Source organism: Diceros bicornis, chromosome 36 (genome assembly GCF_020826845.1).
Source record: "Diceros bicornis minor isolate mBicDic1 chromosome 36, mDicBic1.mat.cur, whole genome shotgun sequence".
NCBI classification, from domain to species: domain Eukaryota; kingdom Metazoa; phylum Chordata; class Mammalia; order Perissodactyla; family Rhinocerotidae; genus Diceros; species Diceros bicornis.
In genome coordinates, this window is record NC_080775.1 from 28,447,337 (window position 1) to 28,468,436 (window position 21,100).

Sequence of the window (21,100 nt, forward strand, 5' to 3'; positions counted from 1 at the left end):
GGTGGGAATGCAAACTGGTGAAGCCACTATGGAAAAGAATAAGGAGATTTCTCAAAAAATTAAAAATAGAAATACCATATGATCCAGCTATCCTACTACTGAGTATTTATCCAAAGAACATGAAATCAACAATTGAAAAAGATCTATGCACCCCTATGTTCGTTAAAGCATTATTCACAATAGCCAAGATGTGGAAGCAACCCAAGTGCCCATCAACTGATGAATGGATAAAGAAGATGTGGTATATGTATATAATGGAATACTACTCAGCCATAAGAAGACAAAATTGTGCCATTTGCAACAATGTGGATGGACCTTGAGGGTATTACATTAAGCAAAATAAGCCAGACAGAGAAAGACAAACACTGTATGATTTCAGTCATGTGTGGAGAACAGATTAGTGGTTACCAGATGGGAAGGTGGTGGGGGCTGGGTGAAAGGGGTAAAGGGGCACGTGTGTGTGGTGATGGATAAAAACTAGACTATTGATGGTGAGCACGATGCAGTCTATACAGAAATTGATATATAATAATGTACAACTGAAATTACACAGTGTTATAAACCAATATGACCTCAGTAAAATAATTTTTAAAAATAATAAAAAATAAATAAATATAGTGAGTCTCTGGTAGACAACATATCACTGGATCTGGTTTTTTTATTCACTCTAAATGCCTTTTGAATGGGAAGTTTAAACATTTACATTTAAAGTAATTATTGATAGGTGGGAACTTACTATTGCCATTTTGTTAGTTTTCTATCTGTTTTGGAATTGTTTTGTTCCTCTCTTGCTATCTTCCTTTGTTATTTGATTTTTTTTTTGGTAGCAGTTTGATTTGATTCTTTTCTTTTTATCTTTTGTGTATCTAGTATCAATTTTTTCTTTGTGGTTACCTCAAGGATTGCATGAAACATCTTGTCATTATAACTGTCTATTTTAAGTTGATAACAACTTCAATTGCATATAGAAACTCTACACTTTTACTCTCGCCCCAACACATTTTGTGTTTTTCTACTCAGAGGTTGCTTGTTTTTATGTGTATCCTTTAACATATTTTTATCATCTTTTAACTTTTATATTTGGGTTAAAAGTAATTTACACACCACTATTACAGTGTTACATTACTCCATATTTTTCTATATAATTACCTTTACTGGTGAGATTTATGCTTTCATATGCTTTTGTGTTGCTTTTAGTGTGTTTTTGTTTCAATTTGAAGAATACTCTTAAGGATTTCTTGTAAGGCAGTTCTAGTGGTGAGGAATTTCCTCAGTTTTTGTTTGTCTAGGAAAAAAAGACTTTATCTCTCTTTTAGTTTTAAGGATAGTTTTGCCTAGTATTTTTGGTTAGCACATTTTTTCTTTCAGTACTTTGAATATATCATCCCCGTCTCTCCTGGCCTGCAAGGTTTCTGCTGAGAGATCCACTGATAGTCTTAAGCGGAGTGGGGGCAGGGGTCCTCCCTTGTATGTACTTTCAAAATTCTCTTTTTTTTTTTTTTTTTTTGTGAGGAGATCAGCCCTGTGCTAACATCCGCCAATCCTCCTCTTTTTTTGCTGAGGAAGACGGCCCTGAGCTAACATCCGTGCCCATCCTCCTCCACTTTATATGGGACGCCGCGACAGCATGGCTTGCCAAAGCAGTGCGTCGGTGCACGCCCAGGATCCGAACCAGCGAACCCCGGGCTGCCGCAGCGGAGCGCGCGCACCCAACCGCTTGCGCCACCGGGCCGGCCCCCAAAATTCTCTATTTTTGATGATTTAATTATAATGTGTCTTGGTGTAGACCTCATTATGCTCAACTTATTTGGGGTCTTTGGGGCTTCTCGAATCTAGATGTCTGCTTTATTCCCTAGATTTGGGAATTTATTGGTCATTATTTCTTTAAATAAGCTTCTGCCCTTTTTTCTCTCTTCTCATTCTGGTACTCCTATAATGTATATATTGGTTCACTTGATGATGTCCCATAAATCTTGTAGGCGTTCTTCCTTCTTTTTTATTCTTTTTTCTTTTTCCTCCTCTGAATGGATAGATTCAAATGAGCTGTGCTGAGTTCACTGATTCTTTCTTCTCTTTGATTCATTCTGCCATTGAAATTCTCTAATGCATTTTTGGTTGTTTCATTCATTGTATTCTTCAGCTCCAGAATTTCTGCTTGAGTCTTTTTTTTTTTTTTTTTTTGTGAGAAGGAGCAGCCCTGAGCTAACATCTGATGCCAATCCTCCTCTTTCTTTCTTTCTTTTTTTTTTTTTTTTACTGAGGAAGATTGGCCCTGAGCTAACATCCATGCCCATCTTCCTTCACTTTATATGGGATGCCACCACAGCATGGCTTGACAAGCAGTGTGTCAGTGCACACCCGGGATCCGAACCTGCGAACCTTGGGCCGCCAAAGTGGAGCGTGCACACTTAGCCACTTGCACCACTGAGCTGGCCCCTCTTCTTGATTCTTTTTTATGATTTCTATCTCTTTCCTGGACTTCTCATTTTATTCAACAAAGCTCCTGGAGATTCTTTAAAACAATTATTTTGAATTCTTTGTCAGCCAATTTGTAGATCTCTATTTTTTAAGGGTCAGTTACTGGAAATTTATTGTGTTCCTTTGGCAGTGTCATGTTTTCTTGATTTTTCATGTTCCTGTAGCCTTGTGTTGATGTCTGCATTTGAAGGAGCAGTCATGTCTTTCAGACTATATGGACTGACTTTGGTCAAGAAAAGACCTTCACCTATGCATGAGCATGAGAGTGCTGGCTAGGTAGCATGCATGACAGTGTCAGGTCTGGCACTGGGTCTGGGGACACTGCTTCCAGGGGTGCATGAGAGCACCAGTTCTGGGGATGTGCAGGGGTCCTTGTTTTGGAGGTGGGTGTAGTGGCTCCAGGTCCAAGGTGCATGTATGGCAGCATCAGAGCTGGGGTATGGTGTATGGCTTCTCCAACCCTGGGGAGGCACAGCAGTGTCTCTAGCCTTGGGGAGGCATGTTCAGCAAAGGCTCTGGCTCTGGGTAGCTCTGTCAGCTGGGGTCAGTATCAGCAAAGACTGAAGAGTTCCTCAGCAATAAAGGCTTCAGTATCCGCAGCAGCCTCGAGGGTTGACAGGGTCCTCAGTGGCAAAGGCTGATAGGGTCGTCTTGCTCTCCTTTTCTTCTGTGGGGGAAGTCACAGCTGAGGGGCTTTCTTGGCATCAAGTTGTACTGGCCTGGGGATGGAGTGACACAGGTAAAATCTTCCTACACTTTGCAACTGTCTTGGGTTTTTGAGCTCCATTGGTTACTCATAATTGTATTCCAGAGCCCTCCCAGAGCTATTTTAGCCTGTGGGTAGTTGTTAAATTGTTTTTGTGGGGATCTAAATTGGGACCCACTAAGTCTCATCTTGCTGATGTCCTATTTATATCTTCTTTATTATTTTCTTATTATTACTTAATATATACTTATTATATCTTTATATATATTTTATATATACATATGTATTCTTTATTGAAGTGCTGTGTCAAATTTTTTGCAATTAATAAATTGAGTTGTTTTCTTTTACTGAGTTTTGAATATTATTTATATATTCTGGACACAAGTCCTTTATCAGATACATGATTTGCTGATATTTTCTCCCAATCTGTAGCTTATGTTTGCATTCTTTTAACAGTGTCTTTTGAAAAGCTGAAGTTTTACATTTTGATAAAGTCCAATTTATAAATTTTTTCTTTTATTGATTATGCTTTTGAAGTTGTAACTATGTAATCTTTGCCTATTTCAAGGCAATAGATTTTCTCAGATGTTTTCTTTTAGATGTTTTATTGTTTTACATTTTAAATTTAGTTTCTGTTTCATATTGGCTTAATTTTTTTTTTTTTTTTGTGAGGAGATCAGCCCTGTGCTAACATCTGCCAATCCTCCCCTTTGTTTGCTGAGGAAGACTGGCCCTGGGCTAACATCCGTGCCCATCTTCCTCCACTTTATATGGGACAGCACCACAGTGTGGCTTGCCAAGCATTGCATCAGTGCACGTCGGGATCCGAACCGGTGAACCCCAGGCTGCCGCAGCAGAGCACGCGTACTTAACTGCTTGCACCACAAGGCCGGCCCTCTGAGTTAATTTTTATATATGGTGTAGAGTATGGATTGAAGTTCATCGTTTTGCATGCAGATTTTTGAGTTTGTGCCTTTGTCAAGATCAGTTGTCCATGAATGACATCACTAAAAATGGTGGATTAGAGAACTCCAAAACTCCATCCCTCCACTAAAACAATGATGAAACTGGCAAAACTCTAAGAATCAACTTTTCTTGGAGTTTAGAATCTAACAAAAAACTTGAAACAATGGAGGGAATGTGTAATGAGGAAAGAAGCTGCTGAATTTCAGTAAGAGAGCTCTGTGGCATTTTAATTCACCTGTTTACCGTATCTTACTCCCCAGCTTGGCAGCGGCTATGAAGACAGCAACCTGCATTCTTAGTGCAGCTTCCTGGCTCAGAGGAAGTAATATGGACCTTATTCTCGAAGAATTGTCGTTATGTGTTTTGATCTGTCTGGTGCCTCCCTGTAGAATCAACTCAATGGCTTGGCTTTCTTTCCTCTACCTCAGAGCTTTATCAGAGCCAAAGGAGATTCCTGGGCAGCGTTTTTCAAAGGCATTTAATGGCAAATATACTAACTACAGCTGCCTGGGCTAAGAGATAACAGATGGGACAAGCAGTAGATACACTGAAAATCCTCGGAAAGAGGAGACTGGGGAAGAAGATATATAGGGAAATAAGTGCTTTGAAAAGCTCTCAGGTGTATGGGGAATCTAGAAAGCCACGTACATACATAGGACTGAAGGCATGCTCATAAAAGACCTGAGAAAATCCTTAGCTTTCCCCTCCAACTGACATTTAGGGTCCCTAGAAGACACAAATGAAGAGTTATAAACAGCTTGACTAAACATTGAAGGAGAGTCCAAACACAGAGCCAATCTGTAAAGACTGGGAGATGATGATGATGATGATGACAATGGTGATGATGATGTTGGCTCAAATCACCTACAGAAGTCTCTGTGAAATCACTAGCTGACCAATAAGATTATATAACAGAAACTTCAGTGGCCACTAATGACAGAGAATATAGTCTTTAAAAAATTAGTTTAGAAAAGGCACTAAACAAGCAACTACAACCTTCCCAAAAGCAGTAACATCAAACCCTAGGGAGAAAGAAAAATCTGATTTCTAGAATGACCACATTATAATATTCAAAATGTCCAGGTTTCAAAAAAAATTATGATGCATGCAAAGAAACAAAGTATGGCCCCATATTAGGGAAAAAAAGAAACTAACAGTAACTATGCCCAAGGAAGCACAGACATTAGACTTACTAGAAAAAGACTTTAAATCAGCTTAAATGTAGTGAAAGAGATCAATAAACTCATAGACAAAGAAGTAAAGGAAATCAGGAGAATACATCTCACCAAGTAGAGAATATCAATAAAGAGATAAAAACCATAAAAAGGAACCAAATAGAAATTTAGGAGCTGAAAACTATAACAATTAAAATCAAACATTCTCTGGAAGGATGTAGCAGTAGATTTGAGCAGGCAGAAGAAAGGATCAATAAGCATGAAGATAGGTCAATTGAGATTATCCAGTCTGGAGAGCAGGAAAAAAAAAAAAAAAAAAACGAAGTAGAAAGAACCTAACAGAATTGTGGGACCTGATCTAGCTTTCCAACATATGCATAATGGAAATCCAAGGAGAGAAGAGAGAGAAAGGGGCATAAAAAGTATTTGAAGAAATAATGGCTGAAAATTTCCCAAATTTGGTTAAAGATACAAATCTACACATCTAAGAAGCCCAATGAACTCCAGGTAGGATTCACACCAAGACATATTATAATAAAACCGTCAATGCCAAAGAGAAAGTCTTGAAAGTACGTAGAGAAAAGTGACTCATCATATACAAGGAATCCACAAGAAGATTAACAACCAATTTCTTATCAGAAACCATGGATGCCAGAGGCAGTGAATAACATTTAAATTGCTAAAAGAAAAAGATCTGTCAAACAAGAATACTGTATCTGGCAAAACTATTCTCCAAAAATGAAGGACAAAGAGAACTTTCCTAGATAAACAAAAGCTGGGACAGTTAGTCATCTGTAGGCCTGCCCTACAAGAAATGCAAAAGAGAACCTTCAGGCTTTAATGCAAGGACACTAGACGTAACTCAAAGCTATAGGAAGAAATAAAGAAAAAGAATAAAGTTAACTACATAGGCAAATCACAATTTACTATTGTATTTTTTTTTTGGTAGTTCTTATTTTATATATGATTTAAGGGACGGATGAATAAAACAATAATTAAAAATCAATGTAATGAGCACACAATGTATAAAGATGTAATTTGTGACAATTACAACCTAAAGGAGGGACAGAGGTGTAGAAGAGCAGAGATTTTGTATACTATTGAAGCTAAGTTGGTATTAATTCAAACTAGGTTGTTATAAATTTAAGATAATTTTAATCCCTAGGATAACCACTAAGAAAATAACTTAAAAAATATACAGAAAAGTAAATAAGAAGAGAATCAAAATAAAATCTTAGAATAAACAAACACTAAAGAAAGCAGTAATGGAGGAATCGAGGAAGAAAAAGATATGATATATATAAAATAAAGAGCAAATGGCAGAAGTAAGTCCTTTATTAGTAATTGCTTTAAATAAAAATAGATTAAACTCTCCAATTAAATAAAAATAGATTAAACTCTCCAGAGATGGCAGAATGGATTAAAAGACAAGGTCCAACTCTACGCTGTTTGTGTACCTCTCTCCTTTCCAGTTTTATGCATTGCAAACTGCAGTGCCTTGATCTTCATCTTCTTGATTCAGAAAGTCCCCTTGTCTTTGCCTGGCCCCCTCTCTCAGAGGGACCTGGGAAACTTTCAAGGCAGTCAGCTGGGAAAAACGGGGCTCATTTCATTTCTTTCCCATCTCTCAGGGCTCACTTCTTTTTTTATGTCCAAAGTCATAAAAACTGTTTTTTCATACAGTGTGTCTGGTATTTTAGTTATTTTAAGTGGGAGGGTAATTCTAGTCCCTGTTATTCTATTTTGGCTGGAAGCAGAAGACATTATTGATTAAATTTTTTTTATCTATAAGGCATACAATGACTTAAGGGTATAATTTTTTTTTTTGGTGAAGAAGATTGACCCTGAGCTAACATCTGTTGCCAATCTTCCTCTTTTTGCTTGAGGAAGATTGTCCCAGAGCTAACATTTGTGCCAGTCTTCCTCTGTTTTGTATGTGAGATGCCACCACAGCATGGCTTGAGGAGCAGTGTATAGGTCTGCATCTGGTATCCAAAACCCACACACCCTGGGCTGCCAAAGCAGAGCCGGCGAACTTAACCACTATGACGCCGGGCCAGCCCCAAGGTTATAATTTTTTAACTCTTTAAATTTGGATTTTATTAGTAAACTTTGGTTTTTACCAATTACTCTATAAAATAGATTAATATTGATAACCTTATAATTATCCAGGAAAAAAGTTATTTCTTTGGCCTGTTCAAAATAATTTTAATGATGACAAATATGTTAATTGAAAAAGGCATTCTGGTGGTTTTTTTTTTTTAGCATACTATAAAATGAAAGTTCTTTATACTGATCTTAATTAATAAAGTCATCTTTTGTCTTTTCTCCTCCTAAGAGTCTTTTCTCCTCCTAAGAGCAAGAGGAAAATAATTAATTTTGAATGTATTGGCAAGTATCCATTGCCAGTAAGCTATTTTTCGTGTCTCAAGAAAATACCTATTGTGTGCACTAGGTCATTATGGATTTATATTAACTACAGCTGTTACAGTGGTAAAAACAGAAAGCTTAGGCAGGCATTTTAATTACTGATCTGGAAACAGAACAAATGGAAACGTGGTTCTAAGTTTTCTTTAAAAAATAAAGCCTTTTCATCTAAAAACATTAATTTAGATAGCAGGAAACTCCAGAATTTGGACATTTTATATATTTTTGGGGTTTAATGGAAATGATTTTGTGTGTCTGTGTCTATGCTTGGTCTCTTCCTCTGAAAGCTACTTTAGATTAGAACACTCTGCTCATTTAAATGAAAAGAGGCCTTAGCCATAAGTGATAGAAAAGTAGAAATTTGATGACTCACACTGATATGCAAAAAGAATACAGGAACAGTGGTGGATATTGTTTTAATTTTGCCAGTGCTGCCAGGTTGCAGTTAGGATGAATACCAAGATTATATATACTCTAGATGTAACACCAGAAAAAATAATGCTTCAAACATTACACAGTAATAATACTTGGTCCTAAAGTACATCAATAAACCATAATATATTTTTGATATGATATTCATTATGATGCGTATTTCTTGGCATAAATATTAATCTACAAGGAGTTTATAGTTGTGATTAAGAAAACAATTTACATAATTTGTCTCAGATAGGAAAATTGTAGAAATGAATTTAGTAGCAATATTTGCTAATAAGTGTTGCAACGTATCATATCCATGCAGCGAAGCAACGGTATTTTGTGGTATTTGACAGCTTACTTTTGTGACACAGTAAGGCTGGATGTTGGGCAAGAGGTCAGAATCATAATGTCAATATATGGAAAAACTGAAACTATTATTTCAATGTTGATTGGGTGGTTTTAAAATGCTGCCTGAATAAGCAAAGGAATTTTGAGCCCAATCAGATACATAACGAAAGAATGGCAATTTGCTTCGTTTAAGAGTATCCTACTATATCTCTTCCCCCAACATTGATATTCTTCTATCTCTGCTTTATTCCTCCTAGCAAGGAGGAAAGAGAATTATTCTTAAAAGAACACATATTCTTCTTCTGGGTAGAGAACGCTGGTCAGCTACAGAAGGCTTCTGGAAGGTTAGTTGTGTAGTGTCACATTACAGAAGCTATTTAACATGACCAAAACAAAAGCAAACTTGTGGTAATAAGAAAACATTTCTGTATAAAAGCTCATTCCTTCTGTTTTTCTCTGCTGCTACAGCAGGCTGTGCTGCTGCTGTGGACTAGAAATCTTATTCTTAAAAGCGCTAGTGTTCTGTGAAAATGTAAAGGCAAAATTAGGGCTGTCATTTGGCTCCAAAGTAGTGGCTTCACAGATTTCTGGAAACTTAATAAAATGATAATTATTCTCATATGTGCCCAAATGATTTAAGACCAATATAGACCTGTGTCTTAATGTACATTCTTCCTCCACTGAGGGAATAAGTCGTTGGTTACTGTGTGGAGGAAACATAGATGAGATTGTTTTGGGAGTTGGGGGGAAGGGGCTTCTATATCTTTCAGGTGCTGTTGCTTCAGTTTACTGTGAGATTGTAGGATCTCGTTAAATTGTAAAAATACATCACATAATATTATAAAATGATAATTAGTACCCATACAATCTCAGTGTTCTTTCTGTCTGAAAATATTTTCTGATTCATCTTCAAGCTTATTTCTACTTTTCAGCCAAGTGATTTTTCTTCAAGTCCAAACTAAAAAAGGAAAGTTGGCCTGATTTATTTACCTACTTTTTTTAGATTTTGATTCCTTTATTTCCTTCATCCTCCAGCTCCAATCCATCAGCATGTCCTGTGGGCTACTCTCCAGAGCATACCCAGATGTGTCTGCTTCCCGTCATCTCCACTACTAATGCCGTAGCCAAGGTGCCAGCATCTGCTTCCTATTCTCACTTCCAATATTGATTTCCCCCTTTCCATTTACACACAGTAGTTTGTTAGTAGTCTGCTAGGGCTACCATAAGAAAATACCACAGACAAGGTGCCTTAGACAGCAGAAATTTTTTTCTCACAGTTCTGAAGTTCAAGATCAAGAGCCTGCAGGGTTGGTCTCTGGTGAGAGCTCACTTTCTGGCCTGTTGATGGCCGCCCTCTCACTGTGTGCTCACATCCTGGAGAGACAGATCTCTGGTGTTTCTTCGTCTTCTTATAAGGACAACAGTCCTATCAGATTAGGGCCCACCCTTATGACTTCATTTAACCTTAATTACCTCTCTAAAGGCCCTACATCCAAATATAGTCACTTTGAGGGTTAAGGCTTCAATATATGAATTTGGGGGAGGGGACACAATTCAGTCCATAACAGTTGGATGGATCTTTAAAAAAAGAATCAGATCATGTTTCTTCCCTGTTTAAAACTCCCCAATGGCTTCCCATTACTCTGAAAATAAAATCCAAACTCCTTACGTTGACTCACAAAGCTCCATGTAATCAGATCCTTGCCTACCCATCTTACCCGGGGCCATGTTGCACAACTCTGGGAGTAATTCTTCCTATGTGATAGAATCATTTATGCAGAGACCCTCCTCTGTGCTACGTTCGGTAAGTCAATACATAGTCAGGCAAGCTCCTTGTTTGGTCACCTTCAGAGGCAGATGGACCCTCACCCAGAAAACACTGAAGCTAGAAGACAACGGAGTGACATCTTCAAAGTGCTGAGAGAAAAGGAACCTGTTAGCTCAAAATAATTTACTTGCTAAAATACTTTTCAAAAATGTGGATCCTTAAAAAGGTCATTAAAATGGATAAACCTGTAAGCCATGAAAAAAGAGGATAGAAGACATGAATCACCAATATCAGGAATGAAAGAAGAGACATTAGAACTTTAATAAGAGAATTCTACCAACAACTCTATGCCCATAATTTTGACAACTTATGTGAAATGGACCAATTCCTTGATAGACATATTCTACCAAAACTTACTGGAGAAGAAATAGTTAACCTGTATATGCTATCAAAGAAGTTGAATTTATAGTTTAAAAACTTCTAACAAAGAAAACTTCAGGTCAATATGGTTTAACTGGTGAATTCTTTCAAACATTTAAGGAATAATACCACTTCTATGCATTCTCTTCCAGAAAATAGAACACTTTCCCATTCATTTTATGAGGCCAGCATTACCCTGATACCAGAACCAAAGTCATTACAAGTGAAGAAAACTACAAACCAATATTCCTCATGAACAGAGATGTAAAACCATTCAACAAAAAGAATACAGCATGACCAGGTGGGGTTTGTCCTAGAAATGCAAGGTTGTTTCAATGTTAAAAAATCAATCAGTATCATTTATTGTATTAACAGACTAAAGAAGAAAACCATATTATCATCTCAGGAGATGCAGAAAAAGCATTTGCCAAAATTCAGCATTCATTCATGATAAAAACTCTCAGCAAACATGAATAGCATGGAGTTTCCTTAACCTGATGAAGGGCATCTACAAAGTCTTATAGCTAATACCACACATAATGGTGCAAGATTGAATGCTTTCCCCATAAGACCTGGAATGAGGCAAGGATATCCCCTCTCACCATTAACTGGAAGTTCTCTCCAGTACAATAAGGCAAGAAAGAGAAACAAAAGCTTACAGAATAAAAAGAAAGTAATAAAACTCTGTTCACAGACAACATGACTGTCTATATGCAAAATACCAAAGAATCTACAAAAAAACTCATAGAACTAGTAAGTTTACCAAGAACACAGGATATAAGCTTAATATATACAAATCAATTGTATTTCTCTGCCTTAGCAATTGGAATTCAAAATTTTAAAAAGAACACATACACACACACAGAGAAATATTTAGGTATAAATCCAACAAAATATGTACAGGATATATATACTGAAAACTACAAATACTGATGAAAGAAATCAAGGAAAACATAAATAAATGGAGACATATGCTTTGTTCATGGATTGAAAGTCTTATAGTGTTATAATGTCAGTTCACCCCAAATTGATCTATAGATCCAATACAATCTCAGTCAAAATTCCAACAGGAATATTTTGTAGATATTGACAGTGACATTTAATTTATATGGAAAGGCAAAGGAACTGAAGAAGTCAAAACAGTTCTGAAATAGTAAAAAAAGTCAGCAGATTCACATAACTTGATTTCAAGACTTACATAAAACTACTACAGGCATACTTGGCAGGTATTTTGGATCAGTTCCAGACCACCCCAATAAAGCAAATATTGCAATAAAGGAAGTCACGTGAATTGTTTTGTTTCCCAGTGCATATAAAAGTTATGTTTATACTATAGTGTTGTCTATTAAGTGTGCAATAGCAATATGTCTAAAAATATTTATATATACCCTCATTAAAAAAATACTTTAGCGCTAAAAAATGTTAACAATTATCTGAGCCTTCAGCGAGTCATAACGTTTTTGCTGGTGGAGGGTTTTGCCTCAATATTGATGGCTGTTGACTGATCAGGGAGGTGGTGGCGGAAGGCTGGGGAGGCTGTGGCAATTTCTTAAAATAAGACGACAATGAAGTTTGCCCCATCGATTGACTCTTTCACGAATGATTTCTCTGTAGCATGCGATGCTGGTTGATAGCATTTTACCCACAGTAGAACTTCTTTCGAAACTGGAGTCAATCCTCTCAAATCCTGCTGCCACCTTATCAACATTTTATCATTACACATCAAGTTTATGTAATATTCTAAATCCTTTGTTGTCATTTCGACAATCTTCACAGCATCTTCACCAGGAATAGATTCCATCTCAAGAAACCGCTTTGTTTGCTCATCAACAGGAAGCAACTCCTCATGTGTTAAAGTTTTATCATAGATTGCAGCAATTCAGTCACATCTTCAGGCTCCACTTCTTATACTAGTTCTCTTGCTCTTTCCACCACATCTGCAGTTACTTCCTCCACTGAAGTCTTGAACCCCTCAAAGTCTTTTGTGAGGGTTGGATTCAACTTCTTCCAAACTGCTGTTAATGTTGATATTTTGACCTTTTCCCAAGAATCATGAATATTCTTAATGGCATCTACAATGGTTAATCTTTCCAGAAGGTTTTCAATTTACTTTGCCTAGATCCATCAGAGCAATCACTATCTATGGCAGCTATAGCCTTATAAACATATTTCTTAAATAATAAAACTTGAAAGTTGAAATTACTCCTTGATCCACAGCCTGCAGAATGTATGTTGTGTTAGCAGACATGAAAACAACATTAGTCTCATTGTACATCTCCATCAGAGCTCTTGGGTGACCAGGTGCATTGTCAATGAGCAGCAATATTTTGAAAGAAATCTTTGTCTGAGCAGGAGGTCTCAACAGTGGGCTTAAAATAATCAATAAATTGTATTGTTAACACGTATGCTGTCATCCAGGTTTTCTTGTTCCATTTATAGAGCATAGGCAGAGTAGCTTTAGCATAATTCTTGAGGGCCCTAGGATTTTCATAATGGTGAATGAGCATTGGCTTCAACTTAAAGTCACCAGCTGAATTAGCCCCTAATAAGCGAGTCATCCTGTCCTTTGAAGCCAGGCATTGACTTCTCCTCTTTAGCTATGAAAGTTCTAGATGACGTCTTCTTCCAATAGAAGGCTGTTTCATCTATACTGATAATCTGTTGCTTAGTGTAGCCACCTTCATTAAATATCTTAGCTAGATCTTCTGGATAACTTGCTGCTTCATCTTGTACTTTTATCTTATGGAGATGGCTTCTTTCCTTAAACCTCATGAACCAACCTCTGCTAGCTTCAAACTTTTCTTCTGCAGCTTCCTCAGCTCTCTCAGCCTTCATAGAATTAAAGAGAGTTAGAGCCTTGCTCTGGATTAGGCTTTGGCTTAAGGGAATGTTGTGGCTATTTTGATCTTCTATCCAGACCACTAAACCTTTCTCCATATCAGGAATAAAGCTGTTTCTCTTTCTTATCATTCATGTGTTCACTGGAGTAGCATTTGTAATTTCTTTCAAGAACTTTTCCTTTGCATTCACAACTTGCCTAACTCTTTGATGCAAGAGGCCTAGCTTTCAGCCTATCTTGGCTTTAATGTGCCTTCCTTACTAAGCTTAATTATTTCTAGCTTTTGATTTACAGTACAACTCTTCCTTTCACTTGAACACTTAGAGGCCTTTGTAGGGTTATTAATTGACCTAATTTCAATATTGTTGTGTCTCAGGGGATAGAGAGGCCAGAGGAGATGGAGAGAGACAGGGGAATGTCTGGTCAGTGGAGCAGTCAGAACACACAACATTTATCAATTAAATTTTCTGTCTTATTTGGGCATGGTTTGTGGTGCCCCAAAACAATTACAATAGTAATATCAAAGATCACTGATCACAGATTGCCATAAAAAATATGATAATGAAAAACTTTGGAATATTGTGAGAATTACCAAAATGTGACACAGAGACATGAAGTGAGCAAATGCTGTCAGAAAAATGGTGCCAATAGACTTCCTTGATGCAAGCATTGCCACAAAGCTTCAATTTGTAAAAAACACAGTATCTGTGAAGTGCAATAAAGCAAAGTGCAATAAAAGAGATGTGCCTGTATTTTATGATAGTATTGCATTGGTGAAAGAGTAAAAAATAGATGGAATGGAATAGAGAGCCTAGATATAGATCCATCTTTGGAAAAGATGCAAAGGCAATTAAATAGAAAAAGCATAGTCTCTTAAACAAATGGTGGTCAAAAAATTGGAGGTCCATATGCAAAAATATGAGTCTTGACCCATAAATCACACCTTATGCAAAAATTAACTCAGAATGTATCGTTGACCTAAATGTAAAACATAAAAGCATAAAACTTCTAGAAGAAAGCATCTAAAAAATCTTTATGACCTTGAGTTAAGCGAAGAGTTCTTAGATATGACGCTACAAATATGACCCATAAAAGAAGTAGGATAAATCAGATTTTATCAAAATGGAAACTTTTGATCTGAAATGACACTATTAAGAGGATGAAAAGACAAGCCACAGACTGGGAGAAAATATTTGCAAATCACATATCTGACAGAATAATTGTATACAGAATACATAAAAACTCTCAAAACTCAACAATAAGAAAACAACTCAATAAAAATCAAATTGGCAAAAGATTTGAATGGATACTTCACGAAAGAAGACATACAGTTGCCAAATAAGATGCTCAACGTCATTGGTCATTAGGGAAATGCAAAATAAAATTAAAATGAGATACCACTACTCACTAATTAGAATGGTTCATTAAAAAAAATCAGACAGTACCTAGTGCTGGCAAAGGTGAGGAGGGGCTGGAACTCTCATACATTGCTGGTTGGTAGGCAAAATGGGACAGCCACTTTGAAAATCAGATTGGTGGTTTCCTATAGTCAGTCATATCTTGCCAGCAATTCCATTCCTATGTATTTACGCAGGAGAAATATAAACTGTGCTCACACAAAAATCTTTATGTGAATGTATAAACATTCACATAAAAAAAACAGCTTTATTCACAATCACCAAAACCTGGAAATGACCCAATTGTCCTTTAGCTAATTAATGGATAAACAAACAGTGGTACATTCATACAATGGATATATATGATTTATTTCAGAAATTGGCTCATGCATTTGTGGAAGCCCGGCCAATCCAAAATCTGATGCGGGAAGCTGGCAGGCTGGAGACTCAGGAAACTTTGCAGTTCAAGTCCAAAAGCACTCTGCTGGCAGAATTCACTCTTGCTTGGGGAGGTTATCCTTCATTCTATTCAGGCCTTCAACTGATTGGATGAGACCCACCCACATTATGAAGGGCAATCTGCTTTACTCAAAGTTCACGGATTTAAGAGTAAATCTCATCCGAAAACACCCTAACAGAAACATCCAGAATAATGTTTGGCCATATATACGGGCAACATGGCCCAGGTAATTTGACACATAAAATTAACTGTACACCTCCTGTAACCCAAGCCCATGTGGTCATTGAAGCAGAAGTTAAAGTCTCTAAGGCTCAGCAGAAACATTCAGGATAAAAGCCTGTTTCATTATATTTTTGACTTCTGACGCTTACTTTCATTCACACCAGTTCAGCAATTCATTCAAACGCATTTACCAAGATTTTTGTTGTTTCAGTTGGAAGGGGCTTTCAGGCTCTCTACTCCACTGTATTGCTGGAAGCAGAAATTCTTCATCAGTTCCTCTTTCAACTTACTGCTGCCATTTTCTTTACCTCAACACACCGAACTTGCTTCTACCTCAGGAAACTGGCACTACCTCTTCTCACTGCCTAATATAGTCATCTCCATTCTCGTGGGTCTCACTCCTCGTCATCTTTCAGCTTAAATATCACCGCGGAGAGGCCTTTCCTGACCACCAAGTCTAAGGTATCCACTCACTGTTTTCATTGTTACTACACCACCATAGATATACATATGTATGTGCATATATATATATATATATATACGCACCTGTATATATATGTGTGTATACATGTATATGTATATATGTATATGTATGTGTGTATGTATGTGTATATATATATGTATGTGTGTATATATGTATGATTGTGTGTATATATGTATGTATGTGTATATGTAAGTATATATGTATGTGTGATGTATGTGTATATATGTATGTGTGTATGTATATATATGTGTGTGTATATACGTATGTGTATATATATGTGTGAACCACAAAACTGGTTCAAAGGTAGCAGGAGGAGAAGTCTAGAGCAACACTCAGCACTATCTGATAGAAATATGATGTGATGCACAAATATAAGCCACATATGTAATTTAAATTTCTAGTACAAACATTAAAAATGAAAAAAAAAATATGAAATTAATTTTAATATATTTTGTTTAGCCTAATATGTCCAAAATGTTATCATTTCAACACTTAATCATTATCACAACATTGAGATAGTGTACATTGTTTTGTACTAAGGTTTGAAATCCGATGTGTCTTTTACCCTTGCAGCACATCCCAATTTAGACTAGCTGCATTTCAAGTACTCTGTAGCCATATGTGGTTAGTGGTTGCTGTATAGGACACCACACTTTCTAGCCGAACTTCATAGTCATTCTGGTTAAATGAAAATATAGACCAGATCACTGCTTCTGAAAATATCTCTGGTGTAGGACCAATGTTTTTGATTTTTTTAAATTTCCAATCTATTTTGGACTGACATTTTTGTAAAGTGAAATGAAGAATTACTAGCAAAAATAAAAATGAAATAGAAAATGAAATGTAAAACGCAAGCTTAATTTTTAAATATTAGATTCAATAGATATAATATTCTATACTCTCACTTTCAATATCTGTACTTATGTCTCCATGGACCAATAATACACCCCAGTTCACAGACTGGGGCCAGTCTACAGGACGCTGGTCTAGAATGTGGTGGGACTCGCTTGTCTTCTAACTAATCGTGTTAACTCCTGCGTAGGGCGAAACGCCTCGTTTTTACTTGACTAACAAGATAGTATGCCTCTGGCGATCTGATGCTTAGAATCCTCAGGTAGGCATTTAGCATTGCATCGCCCTGAAAATAATGGAGTAAAGCTGTCACAATTTGTCCAGTAAACAAATGTTTTGAGAGGGTTCGGGGATTCTATCGGAGATGTAAAAGAAACTTTCGACTTCAAACAAATGCACTGAAGGTATATTTTATTATATAGAGGATAGTAAAGGCGACAGTCTGTAAACAGATCCGAATAGGTCAAATATTAAGGGGGAAAAACATCAGCTCTCCTGGAAAGGGAAAAGATCCACATCGACTGAAGGGAAAAGACACAAATCAACTGGAAAGAGAAACACCAGGTTGACCAAAAAGAGAACACCTCAGATGGGTTACTCACATCCATGCCCCACTGCCGGGGAGAGTCCCTTCGATTGACACGGCTAGGCAGGAATCCGGTCATCAGAGGTCCTGGGCCAGGCGTTTCCTCCACAGGTGAGACTCTCACCAGGCCTCGGTTTCCAGCAGTTTATATAAGCAGTTATAGAGTTTTGCAGAGCAAGCATTTTGTGTTCCCATGCACAAATGGTTATCAGTGGCGTAGGTCCATTGAGCCCCCTGGCTCTCATCGCAGCCCAGCAGTGTACGTGCATTGTTCTCTCTGGTTATTGTCCCAGCCCGGCACAGATGGCCAGTCCGTCCCGTGCTATGATGCCCAAAGAGCCTTGAAGTGTTACAACTTGCAACTCTCTCCGTGGGAGAAGGGCCAGTTCCCACCACAGAGAAAGCAGCTTTATATTTCTTTTTGTGCTGGTGGCTGTAGGTCAATGGAGCAGCCAAACATGGCTGTACTTATGTCAAGACAACAAATCTGCATACACACCACGAATTCTGTTTGCACAGTCTCCAGTGTCTATCAGAGTCTGGGTTAATCTATTTTGTTTTTGTTTTTGTTTTTGTTTTTGTTTTCCAAGCCTTAAAGACCATCTGTCAAAGGCAGTTCTCCATCTCAATCTTCTTGGTACCAATTCCATGAGAGTAGGGTTTCAATTTTCTGTGTCTTAAAAAAAATTACAGCTGGGACATAGAGTTTGAGCCAAAGTCATATTTAATGTAGGATTCAAACACATGGAAAGCATAATGGGGAAGGCCAATCAGAGACCTCATTGAATGCTGAAGGAACTCTTCCAGGGAGAGAATGGACCAGTGGGGGTTGAGATCAGCCACTGGGACAGAGACGGAGTCCCTACCCCAAAAGGCAATGCTTATTCATTCTTCAGCAACCGTTTGTTGAGTACCTGCTGTGTGCTCTGTAGTTTATTTAGATTATCACTTAAACTCTCCCCCAGAAATGAGCTTGAAGATATACCCCTTTAATATAATTTCTTTTGAGGTAAAACTTTCACATAGTTCAAAATTCAAAATTTACAAAAGGATATACTGCAACAATATAGTGAAAAGTCTTCCTCTTCCTCTGCCCCCTGTCACCCAGGTTTTCTTGCCAATGGCACCCAATTTTATATATTTCTTTCATATCTTCCCAGACATCTTTTATGCTTATACAAAAACATTTGTATATTTTCTTTTTCCACTATTTTGCTCCCTGCTTCCATTTGCCATTATATCTTAGTAATTATTCTATATCAGGTATTAAGTATTTCCTCATCCATCTTTATAGCTGCATAAATTTCCGTTGAATGGATAAATTACAATTTATTTAACCAGTCCCCTATTTTCAGACATTTGTTTCCAATCTTTTGCAATTACAAGCAATGCTGCAAATAATATCTTTGTATTATCATCATTTGTTTTATGTATTAATGTATCTGTAGGATAAATTACTAGAAGCAGACTTCCTGGGTCAAAGGATTTGTGCATCTGTAATTTTGAGAGTTCTTCCAAACTGCCCTCCCAACAATGTATAAGGGTACCAGTTACTTTACACCTTCACCAAGAGTGTATCAATTTTTTTTTACCTTTGCTAACATCAATCAAAAATGGTGTCATGGTTTTACTTTGCATTTACTTTATTATGAGTGAGGTTGTGTATCTTTTAAAGTTTTAGACTCATTTGAATTTCCTATTCTGTGAACTATTTACTTCCTTTATGAAAAATTTTATTGTCTTTTTTCTTGTTTTACAAGAACTCTTTATATACTGGGGAGATTAGCTCCTTGACCATGAAATGGTTGTGGTTTTCTCTCATTTGCCAAATGTCTTTTGACTCTGCTATTGTGGTTTTTGCCATGTAGAAATGTTTTATTTTTATATGGTAAAGTATATCAATTTTTTGTTTAGGATTAAGAAAGCCTTCTCCATTTCAGGATTATTTAAAAAATAGTCTCATTGTTTCTTCTAATATTTTTGCAATTTTATTGCTTGCATTTAAGTATTTGATGTATCTAGAATTTATCCTGGTGTGATATATGAAATAGGTATCCATTATTTTTTCTAGACAGCTACCCAGTTGTCCCAATACCACTTATTAAATAAAACATCTTTCTCTTATGTATTTTAAATCCTACCTTTATTATATAACAAATTCCAATTTGTATTGGAGTCTATTTCTGACTTCTGTGTTCTATTGATTTATCTATTCATGTACCAATACCACACTGTTTTAACATTATAGCTTTATAACTTGTTTTAATCTCTGGAAGGGTTTATATCTCTCCCATTACTCTTATTTTTCAGAATCTCCCTGTCTATTTTTGTTTATTTACTTTTTTATATGAACTTTAGAATCAGCTTGCCAAGTTCCAACACAACCTGGTTGGTTTTTAAAATTGGGGTTGCATTAAACTAATAGATTAATTTAGGAAGAGCTAGCAACTGTACGATGTTGAGTCTGCCTATTTGAGAACATGGTACGCTCTTCCATTTGTTTAGATTTTCTGTTGTTCCACTCAGTAGTATATTTAAAGTTTTCTTCATATAAATCATGCCCATTTCTTGTTAAGTGTCTTCCTAGGTAGTTTATCCTTTTTATTGCTACTATGAAAACAGGGACTTTTCTTCCATTACGTCTTCCCACTGACTGTTTTTGTATTCCCATCTTTACCGATGAGTAAATTGACACCAAGAAGTGACACTCCCAAGTCTCAGCATTGGCAAGTGGCAGAGATGGCACTCGACCCGAGGTTCTCTGCTTATACCCCTACACCAACTTGTGGATAGAAACCAACCCCTCTTTAATATATACCTTGGCAACAAATATATATTATTACCATCACATATTTGTTTCTTTTCTGTTAGAGCTTAAAGGACCCTCAAGGCAGGATCTAACCCACTCTCATTTTATTGACAAGGAGAATGATGCAGAGCTAACAAGGAGCTGACTAAAACTTATGGGTAAAAGAAGGAAAAATAGATTCTGTGTGATTCTGTCACCTGTTTTACCAATTCCTTTTCCATGAAGCAGCTTGAGAACATGAGGGAGGCCTTTGTCCATTGGAGCTGCAAATAATGCCCTAGGCCCCTGATTCTGGCTTGCTAATTGGTAATGCTATTTTAATCACCTCCTGCTCAATTTTTTCACGGAACTGAAATTACAAGGGCTGTTTCTATTTTCTATACTTGTTTAAAATATTATTTTGCTCTGCTAACATAGAATGCACGAGAGAAAGATTTTTTGTTTTTGTTTTTTTGGTGTCAGCACATTTCATTTCATTTCAAAATAACCACAACTTTGTTGACTAGGGTCTTGGATTTTTTTCAAGGAAGCCAAGAACGGAAAGGTGGTGAGTTAATACCATCATAGACCTGCAGAGGGAGCTCGGTGGTTTTTTTTTCTCCACTGTATCTGCTGGTCCATTGGTTAATGTAGGAAATTTTAGAGCTGTGTATCCATCACACAGTGACTTATGAAGTATATATTTTTAGTATCCAGGTAGTTTTTCCTTTCCCTACTGCTTCGCTATGGAATGGATTACCACCCTG